The 26693-nt window shown below is 37.0% G+C and overlaps 1 long non-coding RNA gene across 3 annotated transcripts in view; it reads left to right on the top strand.

The window, feature by feature from the left end:
- The window catches only part of LOC141511039 (uncharacterized), a 109272-nt gene that overhangs the window by 57444 nt on the left and 25135 nt on the right, over positions 1-26693 (top strand). For 2 of the 3 annotated variants that reach the window (XR_012475251.1, XR_012475249.1), the window contains exons 3-4: positions 10109-10138; positions 10724-10915. This is a non-coding gene — a long non-coding RNA (uncharacterized LOC141511039). Of the gene's footprint in view, positions 1-10108; positions 10139-10703; positions 10916-26693 lie in introns of all 3 variants that reach the window. The other variant, XR_012475250.1, reaches the window with a different exon arrangement.

The following is a 26693-nucleotide window of genomic DNA, read 5'->3' as shown; positions in this document are numbered from 1 at the left end:
CTTCAATTTCTTTTTGTTTGAGACTTTATCTTCTCCTCCCGAGTCTTCTTCCACCTCACCTCTCTTTCCCCCTTCGCCCCCACCCTCCTGACCCTGCCGCCACCACACCAACCCCCTACTCCTTTTTATTCTGTTTTATTCTGTACCTTTGGTGGGTGTCAGGCTCTCTATACGGCCAGATTTGTTTCACAACTTGAAGCTCATTTATTTATGTGAAGGGAGCTGTTTTTTCCCTTTCCTTTGGTAAGAGGAGAGGAAAGAGTAAGTAAGCTGTTAGGATATCTTGAGAGGGTAACCAAAACTACTGTTGAAAGGAAACAAATCCTATTTGTCCTTGAAGCCATATCTGATTTTTTTTAGCAGCTCTTTGGGATAGGGTTAGTGCCAGGATGTTCAGGGATGGCTCATTGCCTTAGGATCAGAAGGGGCTATTTCCATTTTTTACTCTAAGAAATTGATGAAAATATTCAAGAAGAGGTTTTCTGATATCTTGGAAGGTATATTATAGAGAAAGATATCTTTTAGGTGGGGATACTTCATGTGTTGACAGTCAACTTGTTTTAAAAAATATTTCAATTCAAGGTGGTTTCTTTTGGAGTTCTAAGTATTTTCTTTTATGCATTTAAACTATCATTCTGAGAATAGGCTCATGGCCTTCACCAAGTTTCCAAAGAGTTCCATGAGATAAAACAGACCAAGAACTCTCATTTTAGATGAAATTGTCTATATGACCTCAGACTTGGTAGCGCTGAGATTGTAGAGATCTAATCTCCCCATCTGATCATGTATTGGGGTTTGGGGGAAAAGTTACACATTGTCCACTCAGCAAAGTGAAGATGGGTCTGCTCTATCTAAAATAGATATTGGAGTCATGTAAAGAAAATTGGATTTGGCATTAATGATTACTTAAGAACCAAATGTCTTGGTATAAGATGTCTCTGGGCATCAGTTTTATCATACAAAAAATAAGAAGATTGAATTAAATCTTTAAGGTTCATTTTATTTCTAAATTCTGAATTCAAAAGATAAGTGTGCCATTATATTTCATACATTGGTCCTTGACTCCCAGTCATAGCAGTTGGGTGATTAAATTATTATGGAGAGAAGGGAAATCTATGTCCCAGATGCTGTGATAAATGGTCTACTAAGTGCTATACTCTGTGAAACAGCTTTAACAAATATCTCACTTGATCTGTAACAATCCTGTGTAGTAGGTGATATTATTATTATTATTCCTATTTTTATGGTTGAGGAAATTGAGCTAGTAAAATTTCTGAATCTGGATCTGAACTCAGGTCGTCTTCAGTCCAGGTCCACCTCTATCCACTGCATCTCTTGGCTGCCTCTGATCCTTCTGTAGAACATTTCATTCCTCTCAGGTCCATCATAAACACATTTCATGTTTTTTTTTTTTTTTTACACACTAGGACACCAATTTATACTCAAACATTTATCTGGTTAAATAGATAAATTCAGTGACTTTTGGAAATGAAATCACTGCTATGAATGAATATGGACATATGTGCCTAGGGGACCAAAAGCACACATTGGTTATTTAGTAAAAGCAAACAAAGAAACAAAACTCAGAATTTTTTGGCTTAGTAGACCTAAAACTTTCTACTGGGAAGAGCTCATTCAATGTCTAACATACATAGATCATAAATTGTCTCATTTGGTAGGGAATGGGTTCTCATTTCCTTAAACATCTCCATCTTCTACTCTGAATTAGTGGATGAATGAGATAGCTGTGCAAATTTTTGATCTGAAATATTTTATAACATCTGACATTCTGGAAACCAGGGAATCATTTGCTTTCCTCAAATGTGGATGATATTGATGAAATTGGTAAAGTGACATGTTGTACAGGGCAGAATACATGGACCTCATAGTAACAGCTGCTACTTTTTTTTTTTCTTATAGTGAGGTTTCATCCTAGCCTTGGCTTTTGGTCAGCATACCACATCCTGTCATATTCCAATTTAATTTTAAGAATGCTATGGGCGATTAATGATGCATCTTGGAAATCCCCACCATTAGAGTGTATTACTGAGATTTGTACAGTGATAAAGTTTTAAAGTAATAGTTTAAATTTCTTTTACTTTTAAAAATGTATTATTTATATTGAATATTCTTTTCCTTTTAAATTTTGATCTCCAAATTCTCTGCTTCCCTCTCATCTCTCTTCTACTTACTGAGAAGGCACACAATATATTATCAATTATACATATGAAATAATGCACAATACATTTTTATATTAGTCATATAGCAAATAAAAGCAAGAAAAATAAATGATAAAATTATACTTTCTTCTTCTCAACTTGTCATTCTCTCTGGAGGTGAATAGCAATTTTCATATTGAATCCTCTGGATTTGTCTTAGATCATTGTATTGATCAGAGTAGCTGAGTCTTTCACAGTTATCATCATTACAAGAGTGCCTTTACTGTGCACAATGATCTCCCTAGTTCTTCTCACTTCACTTTGACTCAGTTAATATAGGTCTTGGCATGTTTTTTTTTTTCTGGAACTGTACGCCTGATCATTTCTTATAGAACAATAGTCCTCCATCACAATCATACACTACATGTTCAACCATTCTCCAATTCATGGTCTTTCCCCTAAATTTCAAATTCTTTGCAACTGTAAAGAGCTACTAAAATTGATTTTGTTAATAGAGATCCTTTTCCTTTTTCTTTGATCTCTTTGGGATATGGACCTAATAATGGTATTGCACTTTCAAAGGCTATGCAGTTATTGAGAATAGTTTCAAATTACTCTCCATAATAGTTGACCCCAGTTCACAGTGGTACCAAATGAAGATTACTATACCTATTTTCTCACATGCACTCTATAGCATCTGTGGTTTTTGATAGGTATGAGATAGTAACCCAGAGTTGTTTTTAAATTTACATTTTTCTAATCAATAGTGATTTAAAGCATTTTTTCAGTAGCTAGGTAGCTCAGTGGACAGAGTGCTGGTCCTGGAGTCAGGAAGACCTCTTTTGAAGTCTGACCTCAGATACTGACTATCTGGGTGACCCTGGGCAAGTCATTTAAACTTGTGTGTCTTATTTTCTTCATCTGTAAAATGAGTTGGAGAAGAAAATGGTAATCCACTCCAGTATCTGTGTGAAGAAAACCTCAAATTGGGTCAGGAAGAGTGAGGTAGAACTAATTGACAAAACAAAATAGTTTTAATTTCTTCTGAAAGTTTCCTGTTTTATAAATTTGAATCAATTTTCTATATATTAGAGGAATGAGACCTTTATTAGAGAAACTTGCTGTAAAAATTTTTGATATCACTTTATTTTCTGTATCTTTGATCAAGATGTAGTTTCATTGCTTATCTCTTAATTTTACTTTTTCTTTGTCTGAGATGTTGATTGCTCTTTGTCTTTTTTATTTCAGCTGAAGCATATTAAATTCTATTCCAATTTTTTATTTTAACTCTGCCATTGTTTCATTGTTGTCTCATATTATCTCTTATATGTGTTAAACACTGGTTTCTAATGAATTCTACTATCCATTTCTGTTTTTTTGCGTAAGCTCATTCCATTTATATTCAGTTATGATTATTAACTGTGTATTTCCCTCCATCCTTTTTTCTACTGCTTATCCTTACCTCTTTCTTTTTATCTTTTTTAGTCTGTTTTACTTTTGACCACTACCTTCCATAATCTACCTTCCCTTTTATTTTCCCCCACCACTTTGTCTTATTCCATTCCCTCCTACATTCCACTGTGTATGATGAATTTCTGTATCCAACTGAGTGCATATTTATGTTGTTACTTCCTTGAACCATTTCTAGTGAAAGGGAAGTTTAAGTATTGTCATCTCCATTTCCTCCCTCTACTGTAAAAACTCTTCTTTAAGTACCTCTTTTATGTGAGACCCCCCCCCCCCAATATGGTTTCTTCTTTTCCCTTTCTCTACTGCATCCCTCTTTCTCACCTCAATTTTATTTTGGAACCCACCCCAACATAATTGATTCACATGCATGCCCTTTGTTTATGTCTTTCTAACTGCACTGAAAATTATAAAATTCTTAGGATTTAAATTAATCTTTTTCTTATATATGAATGTAAACATTTTAACCATGTTAAGTCCCTTCTGATTTTTTTTTTTATGTTTTCCTTTTAATTCTTCTATTGAGTTGTCTGTTTGAATGCCAACTTTTCTATTCAGTTCTGGTCTTTTCATCAAGAATATTTGCAAGTCTTCTATTTCATTAAATATCCATTTTTCCTCTGAAGAATTATACCCAGTTTTTTTTTGCAAGGCAATTGGGTTAAGTGAATTGCCTAAGGTCACACAACTAGGTAATTATTAACTGAGATTGAATTTGTACTTAGGCCCTTCTGATTCCAGGGCCAGTGTTCTATCTTTTGTACCACTTAACTGTCCCTTATACCCAGTTTTACAAGGTAGGCCATTTTTGGTTGTAATCCTAGGTTATTCTTGGCTGAGATTCAAGATCTTTGCCCTCTGGAATACCATATTCTTAACTCTCCACTTCTTTAACATGGAACCTGCTAAATCTTGTGTGATCCTGACTGTGGCTCCATAATATTTGAATTGTTTCTTTCTGTCTGCTTATAATATTTTCTCTTGACTTCAGAACTCTGGAATATGTCAATAATATTCCTAGGAGTTTTCATTTTGGGATCTCTTTCAGGAAGTGATCAGTGGATTCTTTCAATTTCTATTTTACCGGGGCAACTAGGTAGCACAGTGCATAAAGCACTGGCCCTGGAGTCAGGAGTACCTGGGTTCAGATCCAGTCTCAGACACTTAATAATTACCTAGCTGTGTGGCCTTGGGTAAGCCACTGAACCCCATTTGCCTTACAAAAAAACCCTAAAAAAACAAAAAACAATTTCTATTTTACCCTCTGAATCTACAAGATCAGAGTAGTTTTCCATCATAATTTCTACAATCTTTTTTTGATTATGGCTTTTAAAGTCATCAAATAATTCTTATATTATCTCTTCTTAATTTATTTTTCTAGGTCAGTTGTATGTTTTTTTCTGATGAGCTATTTTATATTTCCTTTTTTTAAAAAATTCTCTTGATTTTGTTGTATTGTTTCTTGATGTCTCACACTGTCATTAGCTTTCAACTTGTCATATTGTCATTAGCATACTGTCATTAGCAATTCAATTTTTAAGGAATTATTTTCTTCAATAAGTTTTTGTACTTCTTTTTTTCCATTTGATCTATTCTGCTTTTTAAGGAATTCTTTTCTTTAGTGAATTTTGTGCCTCTTTTTCCATTAATCCAATTTTGTTTTTTAAAGTGTTATTTTTATGGTCAGGTTCTTTTTTGTTGTTTAGTTTTCAATCTATTGCTTGACTGAACTTTATGTAAAGTTGGACTCTGATCACCTCAGGGTTGGGAGCACTGTCCCATCCCAAGCTTCAAGCTCTTTTTAGAGGTAATTCTGTGAAGTCTCCAAATTTTTGATGCTTTCAAAGTGAAGTAATCCTGGGAGAGGGGTTATCATTACTCTCTTGGTCTTGTTCAGGAAAAGGCTCTGTTTTCCTGCATTTGCAAATGCTAGAGCTTCTCTTGGTCCTGTAACTGTGCTCTCCTGCAACGACAAGTGTCAGCACTCCTCTCTACATTGGAACTGCAGCCAGGGCTCCAGATCCTATGTGACTGACCCTAAGAGTTCCTATTCATCTTGGAACTGTGACCTAGAACTTTATAAGGGCAATAGAGTTGCAAATCAGCACCAACTGTATCTGGTGCCAGTGAAATGTTCCCTCTAATCTCTTTATGACCAGTTGTTGGACCCCATTCTCATCTCAGGACAGAGAACTCCCAAAGCTGCTGCTACACTATCTCTGCCATTGTTCCAGCCATCTCCAATGTGCACTGCTACTTCTGTGTATGTTCTTTGCTTCATCTTGTACAGTGTCTCCAACTTCTTTTGCGAACTTCCTAAGTCATCTTAGTTTGGAAAAATGTCTCTGACCTTTTCTTGACTTTACTACTCTAAATTCTGATTTGAGGTATTATTTCAAAGTTATTTGGAGGACAATATTGAGAGCGTTCAGCTGGCTGCTACCTCTAATTTGCCATCTTAGTTCAGCATCTATTTTTAAAAAAGTAACATTCCCTTGAGAATGAAGAAACAAAACTTTCACTCTTTGCTGATGACATGATAGTATACCTAGAGAACCTTTAAAAATCATCTAAAAATGAATAGAAACAATTAGCAACTTTAGCAAAGTCATAGGATATAATCTAAACCTACATAAATCCTCAGCATTTCTATATATTAGTAACAAGATACAGCAGCAAGAGTTAGAAAGAGAAATCCCATTTAAAATGACTTCAGTTATTTTATTTATTTATTTTAAAATAAAATACTTGAGGGGCAGCTAGGTGGCACAGTGGATATAGCACCGGCCCTGGAGTCAGGAGTACCTGAGTTCAAATGTGGCCTCAGACACTTAATAATTACCTAGCTGTGTGGCCTTGGGCAAGCCACTTAACCCCATTTGTCTTGCAAAAATGTAAAAAAAAATACTTGGGAGTCTACCTGCCAAGATAGATTCAGAAACTATATGAAAATAACTATAAAACACTTTTCATAAAATAAAATCAGATTTAAATAACTGGACAAATATCAACTGCTCATGGATAGACTGAGCTAATGTAATAAAAAATGACAATTCTATTTAAATTAAGTTACTTATTTAGTACCAAACCAATCAAACCTTCAAAAAATTACTTTAATGAGATAGAGAATAGTAACTAAATTCATATGGTGAAACAAAAGTCATGAATATCAAGGGATTTAATGAAAAAAAAAAATGCAAAAGTAGGTGGCCTAGCCCTACCAGATCTAATATTATAAAGCTTCACTCAAATTGGTATAGCTAAGTGTGTATGAGTAGAATAGATTAGGTGCAAAAGAGATAGCAGGAAATGACTGTAATAATCTACTGTTTGATAAACCCAAAGAGTCTAGCTTCTGGGATAAGAACTCATTCCCATTAAAAACTTTGGGAAAACTGAAAGATAGTATAGCTGAAACTAGAATTAGACCAACATCTTACACACTACACCAAGAAATATATGGATGCAGGGTTTAGACATAAAAGACAATATTATAAGCAAGTTAGGAGAACAAGGAATAATTTACCTGTCAGATCTATAGAAAGGGGAACAGTTTATGACCAAGGAGGAGATAGACAACACTTTGAAAAACAAATTGAATAATTTTGCTTACACTAAATTAAAAAACTTTTTGCACAAACAAAATCACTGTAACCAAGATCAAAAGAAATGTAGTAAATTGATAAACAATTTTTATAAATAGTGTGTGACAAAGGGCTCATTTCTAAAATATATGGAGAACTGAGTCAAATTTATTAAAAAAAAAACAAGTCATTCCCAATGGACAAATGATCAAAGGATATGCAAAGGCAATTTTTGGGTGAGGAAATCAAAACTATCTATGTGAAAAATTGCTCTAAATCACTAGTGATTAGAGAAATGCAAATTAAAGCATCTGTGAAGGTCCATCTCACACCTCTCAGATTGAACAATATGACTAGAAAGGACAATGGTCAATGTTGGAGGGGATGTGAGAAACCTGGGACACTAATGTATTGTTGGTGGGGCTATGAATTGATCCAACTTTTCTGGAGAGCAATTTGGAATTATGACCAGAGGGCAATGAAAATGTTCATACCCTTTGATCCAGCAATACTACTACTGGTCTGAAGAGATCATGAAAAAGGGTAAAAACCCACATGTACAAAAATATTCATAACAGCTTTGTTTGAAGAGGCAAAGAATTGGAAATCAAGGGGATGCCCATGAATTGGGAAAAAGTTAAACAAATTGTAATATATGTATGTGATGGGACACTATTGTTCTATAAGAAATCATGAAGGACAGAATTTCAGAAAAGCTTTGAAAGACTTGCATGAACTGATGATGAGTGAAATGAGCAGAACCAGAAGAACATTATACAATTTAACAATAACATGGGGGTGATGATCAGTCCTGATGGACTTATTCATGCCATCAGTGCAATGATCAAAGACAATTTTAGTGGATCTGTGATGCAGAGTACTATCTATATCAAGAGAAGGAACTATGGGATTTAAATGAAGACCAAAGATTATTATCTTCAATTTTTAAAAAGTTGTCTTATGTATTATATAATTTTGCTATCTCTAATATTTTCTTTCTTCCTTATGGATATTTTTTCTTTCAAGACATTTAATTTTTTTTCTTTTTTAGTTTTTGCAAGGCAATGGGGTTAAGTGGCTTGCCCAAGGCCACACAGCTAGGTAATTATTAAGTGTCTGAGGCTGGATTTGAACCCAGGTACTCAACACATTTAATTTCAATCTATGCTTTTCATGGAAACAAATATAAAGACTATATCCCCCCTTCTGTGGGGTGAGGGGGAGGATAAGGAGGGAGGGAGGAAATTTGTAAAATTCAGAACCTTGGAAAAAAATGATTGGTAGAAACTACTATTGAATATAATTGAAAAACAAATGAATATATAATTTTTAAAAAAAGAAAGAAAAGAGGGGAAAAAAGGTAACATTCCCAGATACTGCTGATGACCTCTTTCAATTAGTCATCTGAGTGATGTTCCTTAGTCATAAGGTTTTTTGGATGAGGGTGGGAATATAATTCCAGAACAGAGCATAGAAAGGGAAGGGAGGATAATGTTAGGAAAATCAGGAGGGCCCTGGAGAAGTTAGAATGGTTGGTTTTATGAAGATTTTTTTTCAGTGAGAGTAGCAAATTTGTCAAAAGTCTCACATGTGTCTGTGCATTATGTATCTTGATCTTGAGACTAAATTCATCCAGAAAAACTATGAATTGCTCTAGATATTCTTAAAAGCAGTTTGAAATTAGACCTATAAAGTGACCAAACTATGTATACCTTTTGATCCACTAATATAGGTAATACCTCAAAGAAATCAATGACAGAAGGAAAATATCTGCAGGAAAAATATTATAGTCAATCCTTTGGTGACTGGCTAAATAAACTGTTATATATGAATATCATTATGCCAAAAGAAACAACCAAAAAGACAGTTTTAGAGGAAAGTGAGAAAATCCAAGGAAGTGATGCAGAGGGAACTGGGCAGAACACCAAGGATGAAAAAAACAATGATAAAAGTATAAAGAAAAACATCTCTGAATGATTTAACAATTCTAATACAATTATAAACTATGAGGCTGAAAGAAAACAGTTGTATCTCTGTGAGGAGAGATAATGATCTTAAAATGTAGGTCAGAATGTAAAGTTAAAATTTAAGTCAGAAATGACTTATGAAGGAATTTGTCTGCTGGACTATGCAACTAAGAATTGAGAGCTTTCTCTTTTTAAAAAATAAAGTAACATATAGCATATGTTACTACATGGGGTAAGGGTAGGGTAGGGGGACAGATTAATCTAAAAATTCTTGTTAATTAGAAAAATTAAAAATTCAACTAGAAGAAAAGAGGAAGTTTTACTCACATAATCATTCTCTTGAATTTTATCAGAGAATTCTCTCTACTGAAAGAAACAAACCCTCTTGAGAGAGGCACACCCATCCATAGAAGTTTAATGAAGGTATATCAGAGAACAGAGATCAAACTGAAAGAAAAAAAATGTATTAGGATAAGGAAGCTGCTAAGAGCAACTTCAGCATTCTAGAGTACAGATTGAATTTTTACAACTTTTCCACATCCTTTTAAACAGCCAATCAGCAGCATTCTGTTGTAACTTAGGTGAAATAACACTTTTCATAATAGAAGACTGGGTAGAGAAAGGGGAAGAATCAGCCAAAAGAGAAAAGGAGGGGGACTTTTTGGGGAGAACTTGGCACATGTTGGACAGTTTGTTATCTGAATGTTGAGACATTCCCTGCTCAAGGTCAGGAGATAAGGACTTCCTTTTTTGAAGGAAAGTTTGAAGTTTTTTTTGTTTTTGCTGTTGCAGGGTTGAAGTAACCGTTTTGACAAAATTTGTATAGGTAGTTCTTATCCAAAAACAAAAAAATAGTTCTTAGTGCGATGACTGAAAAGATACACATTGCGTAACTGATTCTACTCTAATTTTTCCTTTTTTCCTCTTTCAGGTAATCAGATGGTTGAAGTAGTTCCACAAGGTTAGTCAAAATGCCATAAAATGATTGTAGTTATTGTCACATTCAGTTCTCATAAAAACCCTGGTGTGAGCAATGTAGGGTGTTGTTGGTCTTCACAGAGTGGAGACTCCTTTGAAATCCATTACAAAGGGGGAATGGTCCCAGTCAATCACAAAACTGAGAGAGTTCTCCTAATCCCATTCCAAAGATGACAAACCCAAGATTAGAAGAATCTAGTCTTTAACAGGTCAAGAGGGACCTAGAGATCTTGACCTAATGCAACTGAGTTTGTACAGTTAGGTAATTGAATATTATCCCTCACACCCCCGTGATGATTTGGGTGCATCAACATAACAGATCTCATATGATGTAGGGAGGATCATATTAGGGACATGTCATGGAATGGGTGGACCTCTTAGATTATAACTCAAATTCTGAGAGCCTATGAAAATCCAGGTGGGAGGGGAAAGAGTTTCTAAAGACTATAATACCTAATGAAATAACACCACTTTGTGCCTCATGCTAGGTGAGACACTGGTATCCTGCAGGATTCTTGAATAAAGTGTTCAATTTTCTCTCACTCCAGCAGATTTCTTTCATTTATAGATAACATCTGGGGGTTTGTTTCTCCGGATCCACAAAACCCCCTTGAGGAAACCCCAGAAGAGACCAGAGGAAGGAGCATTCACAGCTTGATTTCAAGAGAGATCCCCATTTCTATTCTGGGGTTCCCTTGGGTGGATCTCTGAATGGACTTGGAATCCCGACATTGATGGGGGAGTGATGGGAAAATTAAAGGTACACTTCTAAAATTGACCCAGAAAGTTATGGAAACTTTGATTTTTGCCTTTCAAGGCCTAAAAGTCCCATTCTAGATAATCTCAGACAAGGAAGATCCTAGATGGGAGACCAAGAGTCAAAAAAGACACCTAATGGGGGGAGAGGAAGAGATCCTTCCCTCTCAAATACCCAAATAGAATATTTTGGGAAGAAAAATAGCTAGCTGAGATGGTGAGGAGGTTGTCCAGGGTAAAGAGAAAAGTTTAAATATTTTTATTAGTAACGAGGAGGTAGTATATGCAGCAGGCTGGATAACTGGGGATAATAATGACCTAACTCATAGGAAACACATGCAAGATTTGAGGGACCTTATTATCTCAGGGATCAAGGAGGCCACTCCCAAGCAAGAGAGGGATGAAACACCGTCTAGATTTCTTGAGAGAATGAGGGAAAATGTGAGAAAATATTCAGGTTTGGATCTCTAGGATCCTGTGACAGAAGTCACATTGAGGGTCAATTTTGTCACCAATGTCTGGCCTGATATTAATAAGAAACTGCAGAAATTAGAAAGATGGAACATGCATCCACTTGAGGTAATGGTGCAGAGAGTTTACATCAGGAGAGAGGATGAGAAGCAGAAAAAGGAAACCAGAGGGGTGGCTAGGTGGTGCAGTGGATAAAGCACCAGCCCTGGAGTCAGGAGTACTTGAATTCAAATCCAACCTCAGACACTTGATAATTACCTAGCTGTGTGGCCTCAAGCCACTTAACCCCATTTGTCTTGCAAAAAAAAAAAAAAAAAAAAAAGGAAACCAGAATGATGGTTCAGGTTGTTAGAGAGGGAGTTAAGGGAGTAAAAGGGAACTGGAGTGGATGGAATGAATGTTTTAAATGTGGTAGAGCAGGACATTTTTAAAAAGAATGCTCTGTATTAGAGAGGAGGCACAGATTGTGCCCCTCATGACCTTTGACTATGAAACTCAAGGGTTCTTGTTCCTCAAGCTCAAACAAGAGCTTCTGGGAAACCTGAAGGTTAGAGATTCCAGAGAAAGGTCCTCCGGAATGTGTGTGTTTGCTCTATGTCCTGTCTTGTGTAAATGTCTGTGTTGAGTATTTCTGGGTCTGGGAACTTGGCTTGTTTTAAACTGGGGGAACTGGGAGTTGGGTCCAAGAGTTTCAGAAAGTGGGGGAGAAGGAAGTAGGTGTGCACTGGTCCCCATGTGGAGATCAGCCCCTCCTTCCCTGAACCTGGGGTAGCTGTGCTGAGTATAAGAGTTAAAGAGAACAGGGGAGGGAGATTCTTCAAGAGGAAAAAAATCTGTGGTTTGGGGAGAGTTTAGAAGAGTTTAAGAGAGAACGAACTTTTTTTTAGGTTTTTTTTTTTGCAAGGCAATGGGGTTAAGTGGCTTGCCCAGAGCCATACAGCTAGGTAATTATTAAGTGTCTGAGGTCAAATTTGAACTCAGGCGCTCCTGACTCTAGGGTCTGTGCTCTATTTACTGCACCACCTAGCCACCCCAAGAAAGAACTTTTTTTTTATTAAAGATATTGAGTTTTACAATCCCCCCATCTTACTTCCCCCCCCCCCCATGGAAAACAATCTGTCAGTCTTTACTTTGTTTCCATTCATCCAAATTGAGTGTGATGAGAGAGAAATCATATCCTTCAAGAACAAACTTTAACAAAATCAGACAATAAGATATCTGTTTTTTTTCCCCTAAATTAAAGGGAATAGTTCTTGAACTTTGTTCAAACTCCACAGCTCTTTATCTGGATACAGATGGCACTCTCCTTTGCAGACAGCTCAAAATTGTCCCGATTGTTGCACTGATGGAATGAGCAAGTTCATTAAGATTGAACATCACCCCCATGTTGCTGTTAGTGTGTACAGTGTTTTTCTGGTTCTACTCATCTCACTCAGCATCAGTCCATGCAAATCCCTCCAGGCTTCCCTGAATTCCCATCCCTCCTGGCTTCTAATAGAACAATAGTGTTCCATGACATACATATGCCACAGTTTGCTAAGCCATTCTCCAATTGAAGGACATTTACTTGATTTCCAATTCTTTGCCACCACAAACAGGGCGCTATAAATATTTTTGTACAAGTGATGTTTTTACCCCTTTTCATCATCTCTTCAGGGTATAGACCCAATAGTGGTATTGCTGGGTCAAAGGATATGTTCATTTTTGTTGCCCTTTGGGTGTAGTTTCAATTTCTCTCCAGAAAGGTTGGATGAGTTCACAGCTCCACCAACAGTGTAATAGAGTCCCAGATTTCCCACAACCTGTCCAACAATGATCATTATCCTTTCTGGTCGTATTGGCCAATCTGAGAGGTGTGAGGTGGTACCTCAGAGAAGCTTTAATTTGCATTTCTCTAATAATTAATGATTTAGAGCAATTTTTCATATGGCTATTGGATTGCTTTGATCTCCTAATCAGTAAATTGCCTTTACTTATCCCATGACCATTTGTCAACTGGGGAATGGCTTTTTGTTTTAAAAATATGACTCAGTTCTCTGTGTATTTTAGAAATGAATCTTTTGTCAGAATCGTTAGTTGTAAAGATTGTTTCCCAATTTACTACATTTCTTTTGATCTTGGTTACAGTGGTTTTATCTGTGCAAAAGTTTTTTAATTTAATGTAATTGAAATCATCTAGTTGGTTTTTGGTGATGTTCTCCAATTCTTCCTTAGTTATAAACTGCTCCCCTTTCCATAGATCTGACAGGTAAACTAGTCCTTGATCTTCTAATTTGCTTATAGTATTGTTTTTTATGTATAAATCCTGTAACCATTTGGATCTTATCTTGGCAAAGGGTAAAGGGTGTTAGGTGTTGGTCTAATCTAAGTTTCTTCCATACTAACTTCCAATTTTCCTCAGCAGTTTTTATCAAAGAGAGAGTTTTTATCCCAATAGCTGGACTCTTTGGGTTTATCAAACAGCATATTACTATAATCGTTTCCTGCTTTTGCACCTAGTCTATTCCACTGGTCCACCACTCTATTTCTTAGCCAATACCAAACAGTTTTGATGACTGATGCTTTATAATATAATTTTAGATTGGTAGGGCTAAGCCCCCTTCTTTTGCACTTTTTTTCATTAAGTTCCTGGAAATTCTTGACTTTTTATTTCTCCATATGAATTTACTTACAATTTTTTTCTAACTCATTAAAGTAATTTTTTGGAATTTTGATTGGTAGGGCACTAAACAGATAGTTTAGTTTTGGTAGAATTGTTATTTTTATATTAGTTCTACCTATCCATGAACAATCGATATTTGCCCAGTTATTTAAATCTGATTTAATTTGTGTGAGAAGTGTTTTATAATTGTTTTCAAAAAGTTTCTGAGTCTGTCTTGGCAAATAAACTCCCAGGTATTTTATATTGTCTGAGGTTACTTTGAATGGGATTTCTCTTTCTAGCTCTTCCTGCTGTATCTTGCTAGACATATATAGAAAAGTTGAAGTTTTTATGAGGGTTTATTGTATAACCTGCAACTTTGCTAAAATTGCTAATTGTTTCCAGTAGTTTATTGGATGATTTCATGGGTTTCTCTAGGTAGACCATCATGTCATCTGCAAAGAGTGAGAGTTTTGTCTCTTCCTTCCCAATTCTAATTCTTTCAATTTCTTTTTCTTCTCTAATTGATGAAACTAACATTTCTAATACGATATTGAATAGTAGTGGTGATAATGGGCACCCTTGTTTCACCCCTGATCTTATTGGGTATGCCTCTAGCCTCTCCTCATTGGATATAATGCTTGTTCGATGGTTTCAAATAGATACTGCTAATTATTCTAAGTAACATTCCATTTATTCCTACATTCTCTAGTGTTTTTAGTAGGAATGGAGGCTGTATTTTGTCAAAAGCTTTTTTCAGCATCTATTGATGTGATCATATAATTTTTGATAGGTTTGTTGTTGATATAATTGAATATACTAACAGTTTTCCTAATATTGAACCAACCTTGTATTCCTGTGATAAATCCTACTTGATCATAATGTATTATCCTAGTGATAACTTGTAATCATTTTGCTAAGATTTTATTTAAGATTTTTGCATCTATATTCATCAGGGAGATAGGTCTATAATTTTCTTTCTCTGTTTTAACTCTTCCTGGTTTAGGTAATAGCACCATATTGGTTTCATAGAAAGAGGCAGAGTTCTATCTTTCCCTATTTTTCTAAAGAGTTTATGTAGAATTGGAACCAATTGTTCCTTATATATTTTGTAGAATTCACTTGTGAATCCATCAGGCCCTGGAGATTTTTTCTTAGGGAGTTCAATGATTGCTTGTTGAATTTCTTTTTCTGAGATAGGGTTGTTTAGGTATCTAATCTCTTCATTTAACCTGAGCAACTCATATTTTTGTAAATATTCATCCACTTCATTTAGATTATCAAATTTACAGGCATAGAGTTGGGCAAAATAATTTTGAATTGTTACTTTAATTTCCTCCTCATTGGTGGTGAGTTCACCTTTTTCATTTATGATACTAGTGATTTGGTTTTCTTCTTTCTTTTTTTAATCAAATTGACCAGAGGTTTATCAATTTTATTGGTTTTTTTTCATAAAATCAACTTTTGGTTTTATTTATTAATTCAATAGTTTTTTTTTTATTTCAATTTTGTTAATTTCTTCTTTAATTTTTAGAATTTTTAATTTTGGTATTTAATTGGGTATTTTTAATTTGTTCTTTCTCTAATTATTTTAGTTGCATATTTAGTTCATTGATTTCCTCTTTCTCCAATTTGTTCATGTAAGCATTTAAAGCTATAATATATCCCCTGAGAGCCACTTTGAGTGAATCCCATAGGTTTTGGTATGTTGTTTCATTATTGTCATTATCTAGGAAAAATGGTTAATTCTTTCTATAATTTGTTTTTTTGGTCCACTCATTCTTTAAAATGAGGTTATTCAGTTTCCAATTGGTTCTGGGTCTATATCTCCTTGGCCCAATATTGCATATGACTTTTATTACATTTTGATCTGATGTATTCACTATTTCTGCCTTTCTGCAGTTGATCATTAGGTTTTTATGTCCTAGTACATGGTCAATTTTTGTATAAGTTCCATGTACTGCAGAAAAAAAAGTATATTCCTTTCTATCCCCATTCAATTTCCTCCATAAGTATACCATATCTAGTTTTTCTAACAATCTATTTACCTCCGGAACTTCTTTCTTGTTTATTTTATGATTCAATTTATCTAGATCTGAGAGCAGGAGGTCGAGGTCTCCCACTAGTAGAGTTTTGCTGTCTATGTCTTCCTGTAGTTCTTTCAGCTTCTCCTCTGAGACTTTGGATGCTATCCCTTCATTGTCTATGGTACCTTTTAGGAGGATAAAGTTTCCTTCTTTATCTCTTTTAACACTATCTATTTTTGCTGCTGCTTTGTCTGAGATAAGGATTGCTACCCCTGCTTTTTTTAACTTCAGCTGAAGCAAAATATATTTTGCTCTAACCTTTTACCTTTACTCTATATGTATCTCTCTGCTTCAATTGAGTTTCTCGTAAGCAGCATATTGTAGGTTAATCCACTCTGCTATTCGCTTATGTTTTAAGGGAGAGTTCATCCCATTCACATTCAAAGTTATGATTATTAATTCTTTATTGCCCTCCATGCTATCTTCCCTCTGTATTTTCCCCCCTTCCCCCTTACCTGTATTCTCCAGTATTTTGTTTCGGAATACTACCCCCTTTAGTGTGTTTGCCCTCCTATATCACTCCTACCCTTTCTTTCCCCTTTCCCTTTTTTCCCTTTTCCCTTCCCTTCCTTTTGTAAATTCCCCTTTTTCCCCACTCCCCCTCCTTTTCTTCATCCCCCCCCTCCTCTTTCCCCCTTTTAATACTTGAAAGGTTAGATGTTTTTAAAATTAACTAAGTATGTGTAAATTGACTTTAAGCCAAGTCTGATGAGAAGAAGATTCAGGTGTTTCTCATCTCCGCCCTTCTTCCCCCTCTATTACCATAGGTATTTTGTACCTCTTAGTGTAATGAGATTTACCCCATTCAATCTCCTCCCTCCTCCTAACTCCTTCCTGTCACCCTTTTTAAGGAGGTAGTGTTTTTTAGATCATTCTATCTGAATCACAGAAAATTCTGAGTATCTGTCTCCTTTAGCTAAGTACATTTTATCTAATAGAGTTAAAATTCTTGAGAGTTATTCAAGTCTTTAAAGCCAGTTATATCCCATTGGATAGCAGTCTCATGGATAGATCATGAATGTCCATTACTTCTGGCTAGGTATATTCTCTGTGTTAGAGTTACAATTCTCAAGATTTTGTTAGAGTTACAATTCTCAAGATTTTGTTAGAGTTACAATTCTCAAGATTTATGAGAATCTTTTTCCCCATGCTGGGACATAGCCAGTTTCAACTTATTGAATAGCAGTTTTGTTTTCTTTTACCACCACCCCCTTTTTAACCTTTTCATGTGTCTCTTTAACCTCCTGTTTGATGTCCAAATTTTCTATTTAGCTCTGGTCTTTTCATCAGGAATTTTTGGAATTCTTCCATTTCATTAAACATCCATCTTTTTCCCTGGAAGAGAAGGCTCAGCTTTGCGGGAAAGTAGATTCTTGGCTGCATTCCAAGCTCCCTTGCTCTTTGAAATATCTTGTTCCAGGCCCTTTGATTCCTTAATGTTGATGCAGCCAGGTCCTGTGTGATCCTTACTGTGGCTCCTTGATATTTAAATTGTTTCTTTCTGGCTGCTTGCAGGATTTTCTCTTTTATCTGATAGTTCTGGAATTTGGCCACAACATTCCTTGGTGTTTTCATTTTAGGATCTTTTTCCTGGAGGGGATCAATGTATTCTTTCAATAACTACTTTGCCCTCTGGTTCCATGATATCAGGGCAGTTTTCCATCACTAGATCCTATAATATTAAGTCCAGGTTTTTTTTCTCTTCAATGTTTTCAGGAAGTCCAATAATTCTCAGGCTGCCCCTCCTTGACCGATTCTCGAGGTCAGTGGTTTTGCTGATGAGGTATTTTACATTTTCTTCTATTTTTTCTATTTTTTTACTTTGTTTAACTGGCTCTTGCTGTCTCATGGAGTCATTAGTTTCTGAAGACACCATTCTTTTTTTTAGGGAGGAATTTTCTTCATTAACCATTTGCAACTCTTTTTCCAATTGGTCAATTCTACTTTTGAAAGAGCTTTCCATTTTACCAATTGAGGTTTTCAGAGAATTATTTTCATTTTGCATTTGCCCAGTTGAATTTCTGAGACGTGTATTCTCATTTTGTATTTGTCCAATTGTATTTTCTAAGGATTTGTTTTCTTGTTGCAAGGTATTAATTGTCTCTCCCAAATTTTCCAGTTGATTTTTAAACTCCTTACTTATTTCTTCAAGGAAATCTTTCTGTGCTGAAGACCCGATTGTATTCTCCTAAGAGGTTCTAGGTCTCTCTAAGTTAGGGTCTTTTCCTTCCAAGAATTTTTCTATGGATCTACCTTTCCGCTGACCTTTCTTCATTTTGCTAAGACCTTGAGTTGGGGAGGGGCTGGTTCACAGGGGCTTGGGATCACTAGAGGCTTTACTCAATTGGGGTGCAATTTCTCTGGCTGGCCAGTAGGAGGTGCTGGCTGCTTTCTCTGGAGTGTCTGTGACCTTGCCTTCTCCCTTAGCTTGAAGGGAGGAGTTGGAGTTATTGAATCCTTTTGCCTTCAATCAATGGTGGGCATTACCCTGGGGTGAGTTTATTCCTCTCCCTATTGTCAGCTGGGCTGTTTCTTCTGCTCACACACCTGGGCCTGAGGCAGAAGTAGTCTGAAATTGTTTGTTCTGGGAAGAGGCCTCAGCTGTAATGGAGGCTTGGACTCAGTGTTCCTCAGCCCAGAGGAGCCCAGGGATGGTGTACGCAACTCTCCTGCACCAGAACTCTCCCCCCAGCCCTGTCTGCAAGCTCCAGAGGGTCAGTGCCAACACCAGTGCCTCTGCTCCCTAGTTGATTCAAGCCCCCACCGTCTAGCCCCACCACTGATCCAGCAGGTCTGGCTCTAAGGCCCTCAGACTCCCTGGCTCCAATTCAGCTGCTAATCTGGCTGATCCGGGGCTGATCCGCCTTCTGCACGCAGATTTACCCACCTGAATTTGCCCAATGCTGCTGCAGGAGACAAATTCTGAGGTAGATGTTCTTTCTCCTGGCTTTTCTTTCTGGATTTTGTGGGTTGGATTTCTGTTAAGAGGTTTGTTTCTTATGATAGATGGGGAAAGATCAGGAGACTTTAGAACTGTGCCTGTCTTCTCTCTGCCATCTTGGCCAGAAGTTGAGAAAGAACTTTTAAGGGAAAGATTGAGAAGTTATAGAAAGGAAGATTTCTTATCTTTATGAGTGTTTGGGAAAGATCCCATGCTTTCTCCCTGGGTTGGAGGAAGGGGGTGGTGGGTTGGGCACATCGTAGTCTTGATCCCATCTACCATCTTGTTAATACTTGAACTCTAGATTGAGTCCACCTGAGAGCCCCACCCACTCATGGAGAGGAGAGAGGGGGGAGACAGGAGACTTCAAGTGCTTAAGTCTTAAAGGGAAAGAGACCCCTCCACAGGTAGGATATGTAATTAGGAAAAAAAGAAAATTAAAAAAAATCAGGGTTTGCAGACAAGTCTATTAAAAGGAAATAATGTTTAATGAATGTATGCTTAGGCCACATGGCGTTAAAGTAATGACTCTCACTTTTTAAGGTTTCTGAACTGGAGTTTTGGGAAGCACACTGAGGATTTTAAAAGAGGGATATTTCTATTGTAACATTCTGACAAAATTTGAACAGAATGGGAGGAATTAAATAACCGAGATTGTTAAAGTGGTTTGGGATTTTAAACTTTATTGTAAGGCATTTGGATTAAAGAAAAGTGGTACTGTGCTGCTAAGAAGAGAAATACCTATGTTATCAGGGATGTTTACTGATTTCTTTTTGGGAAAAGCTCTAATTCATTTTGATGTTAAGTCTAATAATGCTAACAATTGTATCTTTATTTTGGATGGAACTTTTGGAATGTGAGTGATAGTATCTTTGTATAAGGTACTCTAAAGTTTTTATCGAACTAAACTATTGGGAAGTTTAGTTGTAATTACATTTGGGTTTTAAATGTATCATATGTAGGAGACTTAGATTCTGAGAGGTTCTGGGTAAAGAGGTCTGGGAGACAAAGGTTTTAAGACAGTAGGATATTCACTTTGCTCTTGTTCTAAGGGAAATGAAATATTTAAATAAGAAGTCAAGAATGTGGACTTCTGTCTTGGTAACTGCAGATAGCCGATGTGTGTGGTGGGGGCTCTGTACAAATAGCAATTGTGTGGGCCCCACTGTAAGATAACTTATTGATGAATAAGATGTATTTATCAGTTATGTGATATTCTTTATTTTTTTAGGTTTTTGCAAGGCAAATGGGGTTAAGTGGCTTGCCCAAGGCCACACAGCTAGGTAATTATTAAGTGTCTGAGACCGGATTTGAACCCAGGTACTCCTGACTCCAAGCCTGATGCTTTATCCACTATGCCACCTAGCTGCCCCCACTGGAAATTCTAATTAGGTAAAACAACTATTTTAGATAATGGGACAATATAATCAATTGTTGACTGGGATGGTTAACAAAAGTAAATGCTACTGGGTAAATGCCATGTTCTTGGAGCCAATGGACTAAAGATGTTAGTTGACAGAGATGTGCAGCTGAAAGGGCAGCTTCTCAGTATGGCTGAGGTTGGCCCCTTTTGACTTGATTTCACCAAAATGGCACTTGGATAATGTTTCACCTGGAAGAATAAATCTGACCTGAGACATTTGACTTACCCCCATGACCTCTGCCTGGACACTGACATTCAATACTTATATCTATAAAATTTTCCTTTAATGTTCTGGATCTTTATAGTTAGTTACTAAGCAACCAGAAAAAGAAGTTTTATGTTAGTTGGATCTAATAGCCAGAGATAGGTTAGGTGTCTGATTCTTACACCAGCTCTCAGCTACATGTTAAGGTAAGAATTAAGTTTCCTTAATTTTCATTTAGAGGGGGATATTTAGGTAATAATAAGAAGGGGAAATTTTTTAGGATAATTATAGTTTCAAGGTCTAGTTTAAGGAAAGGAATGTGAGTCAGATAAGTATACCAGGAAAAGGAAAAAAATGTGGGAATATTTTGGAAAAAAATCAGTATTGGTTAAGGATATCTAGTCATTATGGTAATGAGAGAAAAGGGTAAGATTGTTTATTTAAGATGATTGTTGAATGTCTGTCTATGTTACAAGCCTAAGTCAATTCGATACTTCTTATTGGGAGTTTGCCTAATATAGTAAAAACATGTAGTAAAACACTAATGGAAGTTTATTGTATTAAAGTGAAGTATGTGTGTCAATATGGTAATAAGACAAAAATGTAAATTGTAATAAACTTCAGAATCTCATTGTTTTGTGATGTTTGATCTGAGTAAAATGTTAAGCAGTTTCTTTACAAGAAGATAAGGTCTCAATTAATCACCAGAGCTGGAGATGACTTTTGGGAACAGATGCAGGAGGGGAGGGAAGGGGAGGGGAGGGGAGAGGAGGGGAGGGGAGAAGAGGGGAGGGGAGAGGAGAGAGAGAGGAGAGGGAGAGGAGAGAGGGACAATGGATCAGCTCATCTCCACCATCTCTCACTTATGTGTACATTGTTTATCTGTAACTTCCCCTTGATTCTGTAAGTGTGACACCCCTACTTATGCCCTTCTCCTTACAGAAAGGAGGAGGGGAAGCAGGGTGAAAATGTTCTCTGTTGAGAGAGAAAGAGGGAGATTATTGGGTGGCATGATTATATCCTTAATGAGTCTGCATATCCTAACTAGGGAGAGTCCTATCTCTGATTTAGACAATGGGGTATTGGTAATTGTGGGAGGAGAATTTATTTCACAGAAGTTAATGCCCAGGCTTTTGGTGTGGCTAACTGTTAGACTTGCAGTGTCCCATAGCAGTCTGAGAATTGGCCTTGGGTGTTGGCCCCTGGGTCTGGGGTAGATTCTCAGTCCCTGGTCAAAGGTCCACTGTGGCACAGAATTTTGATCCAGAGGAGAAACATCAGTGGTATATGACTGAGTCAGTTCAGGTTGACTATTCTTTATAACTGACTGGGCAGGATATTTTCCTAGGGAGAATAAAATATCTGGACATGTTCAGAAGCAGGGCACATATATTCTGGGCTGTACAACTTAAAGAGATAGGTGATTGAGACTCATGTGAGATGTAATGGTGGTACCAGGATCCCTTGTAAAGATACACAAACTGAGGGATTTGTTAAAGGAAATTATGATTATGAGTCAGTATGGACTTGCCAAGAAAGTGCTGAAATAGCTTTTTGCAAGAAAAATAATTTAAGAAACATCACTAGGTATATTAGCTATTTTGGGGGTTAGTCTAATGGCAGAAAATCAGGGATTTGTTTTGATCAATTTTGGAGCCAGGAAGACCTATCTAAAGATATTGGTATAAAACCTTGCCAGTGGAAGGAGGTACAGCAACTTTGGAAATGTACCTATTATCATGATGATTATATGGCCTATTTAGGAGGGCCCCTCAGAAGTAAGGATGAACAGTATTATCCATTTGTTGGAAACTCAGGAAGCTATATTCCTGGAAGACCAACTAGCACTAAAAGGACATTATTGGATTTTTTAGACTACTGCCTATACCCATTTGTTGGTCAGGGAGTTGTTGTCTAAACTTAAGGGCCTACTACCTGGGCACAAGATGGGAGTTGGGGCTATAGAACCCCAATTTATATCCTGAATAGACTAATAAGACTCCAAGTTGAAGTGGAAATAATTACTAATCAAACAGCTAGGACCTTGGACTTGCTGGCTGATCAAACCACGTAGGCAAGATAGGCAATTATTCAACATAGATTGGTGTTAGACTACCTGTTGGCTGAAGAGGGAGGAGTCTGTGGCAAACTGAACTTATCAAGTTGTTGTCTAAAGATGGATGACAATGGACAGGTGGTAAAGGAGATAACCAGGGATATCAGAAAGTTGGTACATGTTCCAGTCCAAACCTGGACAAACCCATTTAACATCTCTTGGATGAATTGGTTTACTGGTTCATGGTGGAGACAGTTTCTGGGTATCTTACTACTGGACCTAAGTGGGATAATCCTATTAACATCTGTGTCTCCCATGTATGATCCAGTTAATAACCCAAATAGTACAAAGTTCTACCAGTAAATTAGGATAGGTGTACATCTCTAAAAATGGAGAGGTAAAAATATTAATTGAAAAAGTCAGTAGTTCTATCAAGGATAAAGATTGTGAATTAATTTGAGGAAGACACTGCTGGGGAAGTATGAAGACCAAGTTTTTATTAAAGAGTAAAGGGAGGAGTTGTGAGGAACATAGGGTGTTGTTGGTCTTCACAGGGTGGAGGCTCCCTTTGAAATCCATTACAAAGGGGGAATGGCCCCAAGTCAATCACAAAACTGGGAGAGTTCTCCTAATCCCATTCCAAAAATGACTAACCCAAGATTAGAAGAATCTAGTCTTTAACAGGTCAAGAGTGGCCTAGAGATCTTGACCTAATGCAACTGAGTTTGTGCAATTAAGTAATTGAATATTATCCCCCACACCCCCCTGTGATGATTGGGGTTCATCAACATTACAGATCTCATATGATGTAGGGGGAATCATATTAGGGACATGTCATGGGATGGGTGGACCTCTTAGACTGTAACTCAAATTCTGAGAGCCTATGAAAATTCATGTGGGAGGGGAAAGAGTTTCTGAAGACTATATAATACCTGATGTAATAACACTACCTCGTGCCTCACACTAGATGAGGCACTGGTATCCTGCAGGATGCTTGAATAAAGTGTTCAATTTTCTCTCACTCCAGCAGATTTCTTTCATTTATAGATAACACTTGGGAAGAAGGTTCTATTATTATCCCCTTTTACAGCTGAGGAAAATCAGGCAAATCTAGGTTAAGTTACTTGCCCAGGGTCACACAACTAGTAAGTATTTGAGTAGGATTCATTCACAAGTCTTCGTAAGTCCAGTGTTCTATTCTCTATGGTACCACCTAGCAATTAAAGAATCAAGAGGTGTTTAATGAAGGTATGTTGAATTGAACAGTGCCATGCAGTAGCCTCCCAAGCCAATGCAATCTTTGGTAACATTAAGAGAAGTATTAATGTCCAGGATTAGGAGGGTGATTGCTCTGCTATCTTCCACCTTGGTCAACTATCATCTCTTCTTCTGTCATCATCTTCAAACCAGGATACTTCCCAATTTTAGATTTCCTAGGGTAGCAGATAGAGTACCAGCCCTGGAGTCAGAAAGACTTGACACTCATTCCTATTAGCCTTAGACCTAGTTGGCTCCAGAAGACAAAGTGAGACTAGTGACTTAGTACAGCCCCAACTCACTCAAATCCAATTCACTTGCTTGTCATGGTGAAGTAGGGGAAATATTGAACAGAAATATGCTTTATAGTTATTAGTCTGTCTCTTCTGTACTGACCATATATCTTCCTCTTACCCTGCCCCCCCCCATTCCATTGTTCAAGTTGCAAGGCAGGTCAATGAATCTAAAAAAGAACCTTGCCGCTCCCTGGCAAGGACTCAATAAATCCCTTCCCCCAGGCAAAATGCCAAGCCTCTATCAATAAAATAATGGATAACTGGCTAAGCCTGAAAGAATTCAGTCTTTGACCTACCACCACTCATCTCACATAACTTTCATTACCTCATCTCTGTCTCTGAGCTACCAGCCCCTCTCATTACCTTATTTCTGCTGAATTACCCAGCTGACCTATATCCTCTTTTAAAAGCTCAGCTCGATCCTCATTTGGGCAGCTTGCCATCCTTTGGAAGACAGTCTGCTCTGGGGGAGCATGATCCACCACCCCATTGCTCTTTTCTACCATTTATCCCCTGCTTGCTTATCTTCCTATAGGAAGTCAGCCTGCCCTAAGAGCATGAGTCTTAAACTTTCCCATCCTCTTCCTACTTTTCCTAAAACTCATTACCTTGCTGCTTTCAAAGAACTTAACCTGTGAATTTTTTGTGATCACCTGTGAGGTTTCTGTAGTCACCTGTGAAGTTTTTGTAGTCACCTGTGAACTTGGGCAGCTAGATGGTGCAGTGAATAGAGCACTGGCCTTGGAATCAGTACAGGAGTTTGAATGCTACCTGACACTATCTATGTGACCTTGGACAAGTCACTTAACTTTGATTGCCTCACATCTAGGGCCACTCCAATCTTCCTGATTCCCATCTGGTCACTGGACCCAGATGGCTCTGGATGAGAAAGTGAGCTGGTGACTTAGCACAGCACCCCCTCACTCAAATCCAATTCATATGCTTGTCTTGGCATCACCTCCCTGATGAAGGACAAAACATTATGTAGTAAACTATGAGCTAGTTTTAATAACCTGTGAACTTTTGCAGTAACCTGTATGTTAAAATTTAAGCCTTTTCTTACTCTCCTGAGGCAATGAATATGATGAATTCTTCACAAAATGAACATCTATCCTTAAATGCTCCTTTCCCCTAATCGTATTTTCCTGGCTTCAATGACATCACCTCCCTGACATCATTGTCTTCAAAAATGATGCACAAACATCAATCAACTTCCTTTTATGTGCTGCTTTCCCCCATTAGAATGTAATAATTATATTATGAATCATTTTCTTAGTCCCATTCATACATTGGTCTCAGTCCTTCTCTGGTCACCCTCTAGAATTTTCCTACTATGCCCTGGCTATTCATCCTAAAAACTTGCCCTAGTTTGGAATTCACATATTGGAAATACTTTATACCACTATGGTCTCTTCTTCTGTTTTGATGGCTTTCCCCAGAACTTTCATTTGAGGAGAGAGCTTAAGTCAATCATATCTCATTGTTTTCAGACTTTCTGTCATTTTCTCCCTGCTCCCACCTCTGCACTGTCTCCTAAATCATTTCAGTTTTCTTTTATTTTTTGTCTTCCTTGAATGTAGGAGCTATCTTTCTTTTTCCTCCTTATATTCCTAGCACACAGTGTTGACTGACTGATTACTATCTTACAATCTTGTTTACACTTTTCTGACAAATGCTGATATTATTATCTGCGTGGGATTACTTCATTCAAAGAAGCCACTGCCAATTTACAACTGAAGGGAGGTGGAAATTTGAAACATTGAATGTGGTTAATTAGCATAAAAGCATGTAGTGGTTTAACTTTTTGTTTGTTTTCTTTAACTTGATTCATATAAAAGACTCTGCCAGCATAACACTTTCCTCAGTCTGTGGGAGATGCAATGATAAAAGAGTAAATTATATCTTGGGACAACAGATTCTTTTTCCCTTTACTTAAACTCTCATATTCAATAATTCAACTCAAAAGATAGCAAATGACTCTTAGAGCACTTATAAATAATCTTCACAACAGTTTGAGTTAGACTGCAATAATAGACTATTATACAATAGTCTGTTATAAATTATAAATTACCTATTTATAATAGGTATGTTATCCCCATTTTCAGATGCGGAAATGGAACCCCAAGGAAATTAAGGGAACAAGCAGAGGTCTCCCTTCTCAGCAGTCAATGGATCCAGACCCCATTTGTTTTGTAAGGTTACAGCAGCTAGGGAATCTAGTTGATCTTGAATTTGTAGAAGGCTTTTGACTATGTCATCAAGACATTTTTGAAGATCTTATGATAGTTACTGAAAATAATACAGAGAAGGTGTGATGCTACCTGCCCCCATGGCCATGTCAGAAAGGTTGCCTATAGCCTCTAAGAAAGGAATGAGAGTGGGAGCCTTCTGTACCTTGCATATGT

Source organism: Macrotis lagotis, chromosome 2 (genome assembly GCF_037893015.1).
Source record: "Macrotis lagotis isolate mMagLag1 chromosome 2, bilby.v1.9.chrom.fasta, whole genome shotgun sequence".
NCBI classification, from domain to species: domain Eukaryota; kingdom Metazoa; phylum Chordata; class Mammalia; order Peramelemorphia; family Peramelidae; genus Macrotis; species Macrotis lagotis.
This window is presented reverse-complemented; position numbering and strand designations above follow the sequence as displayed.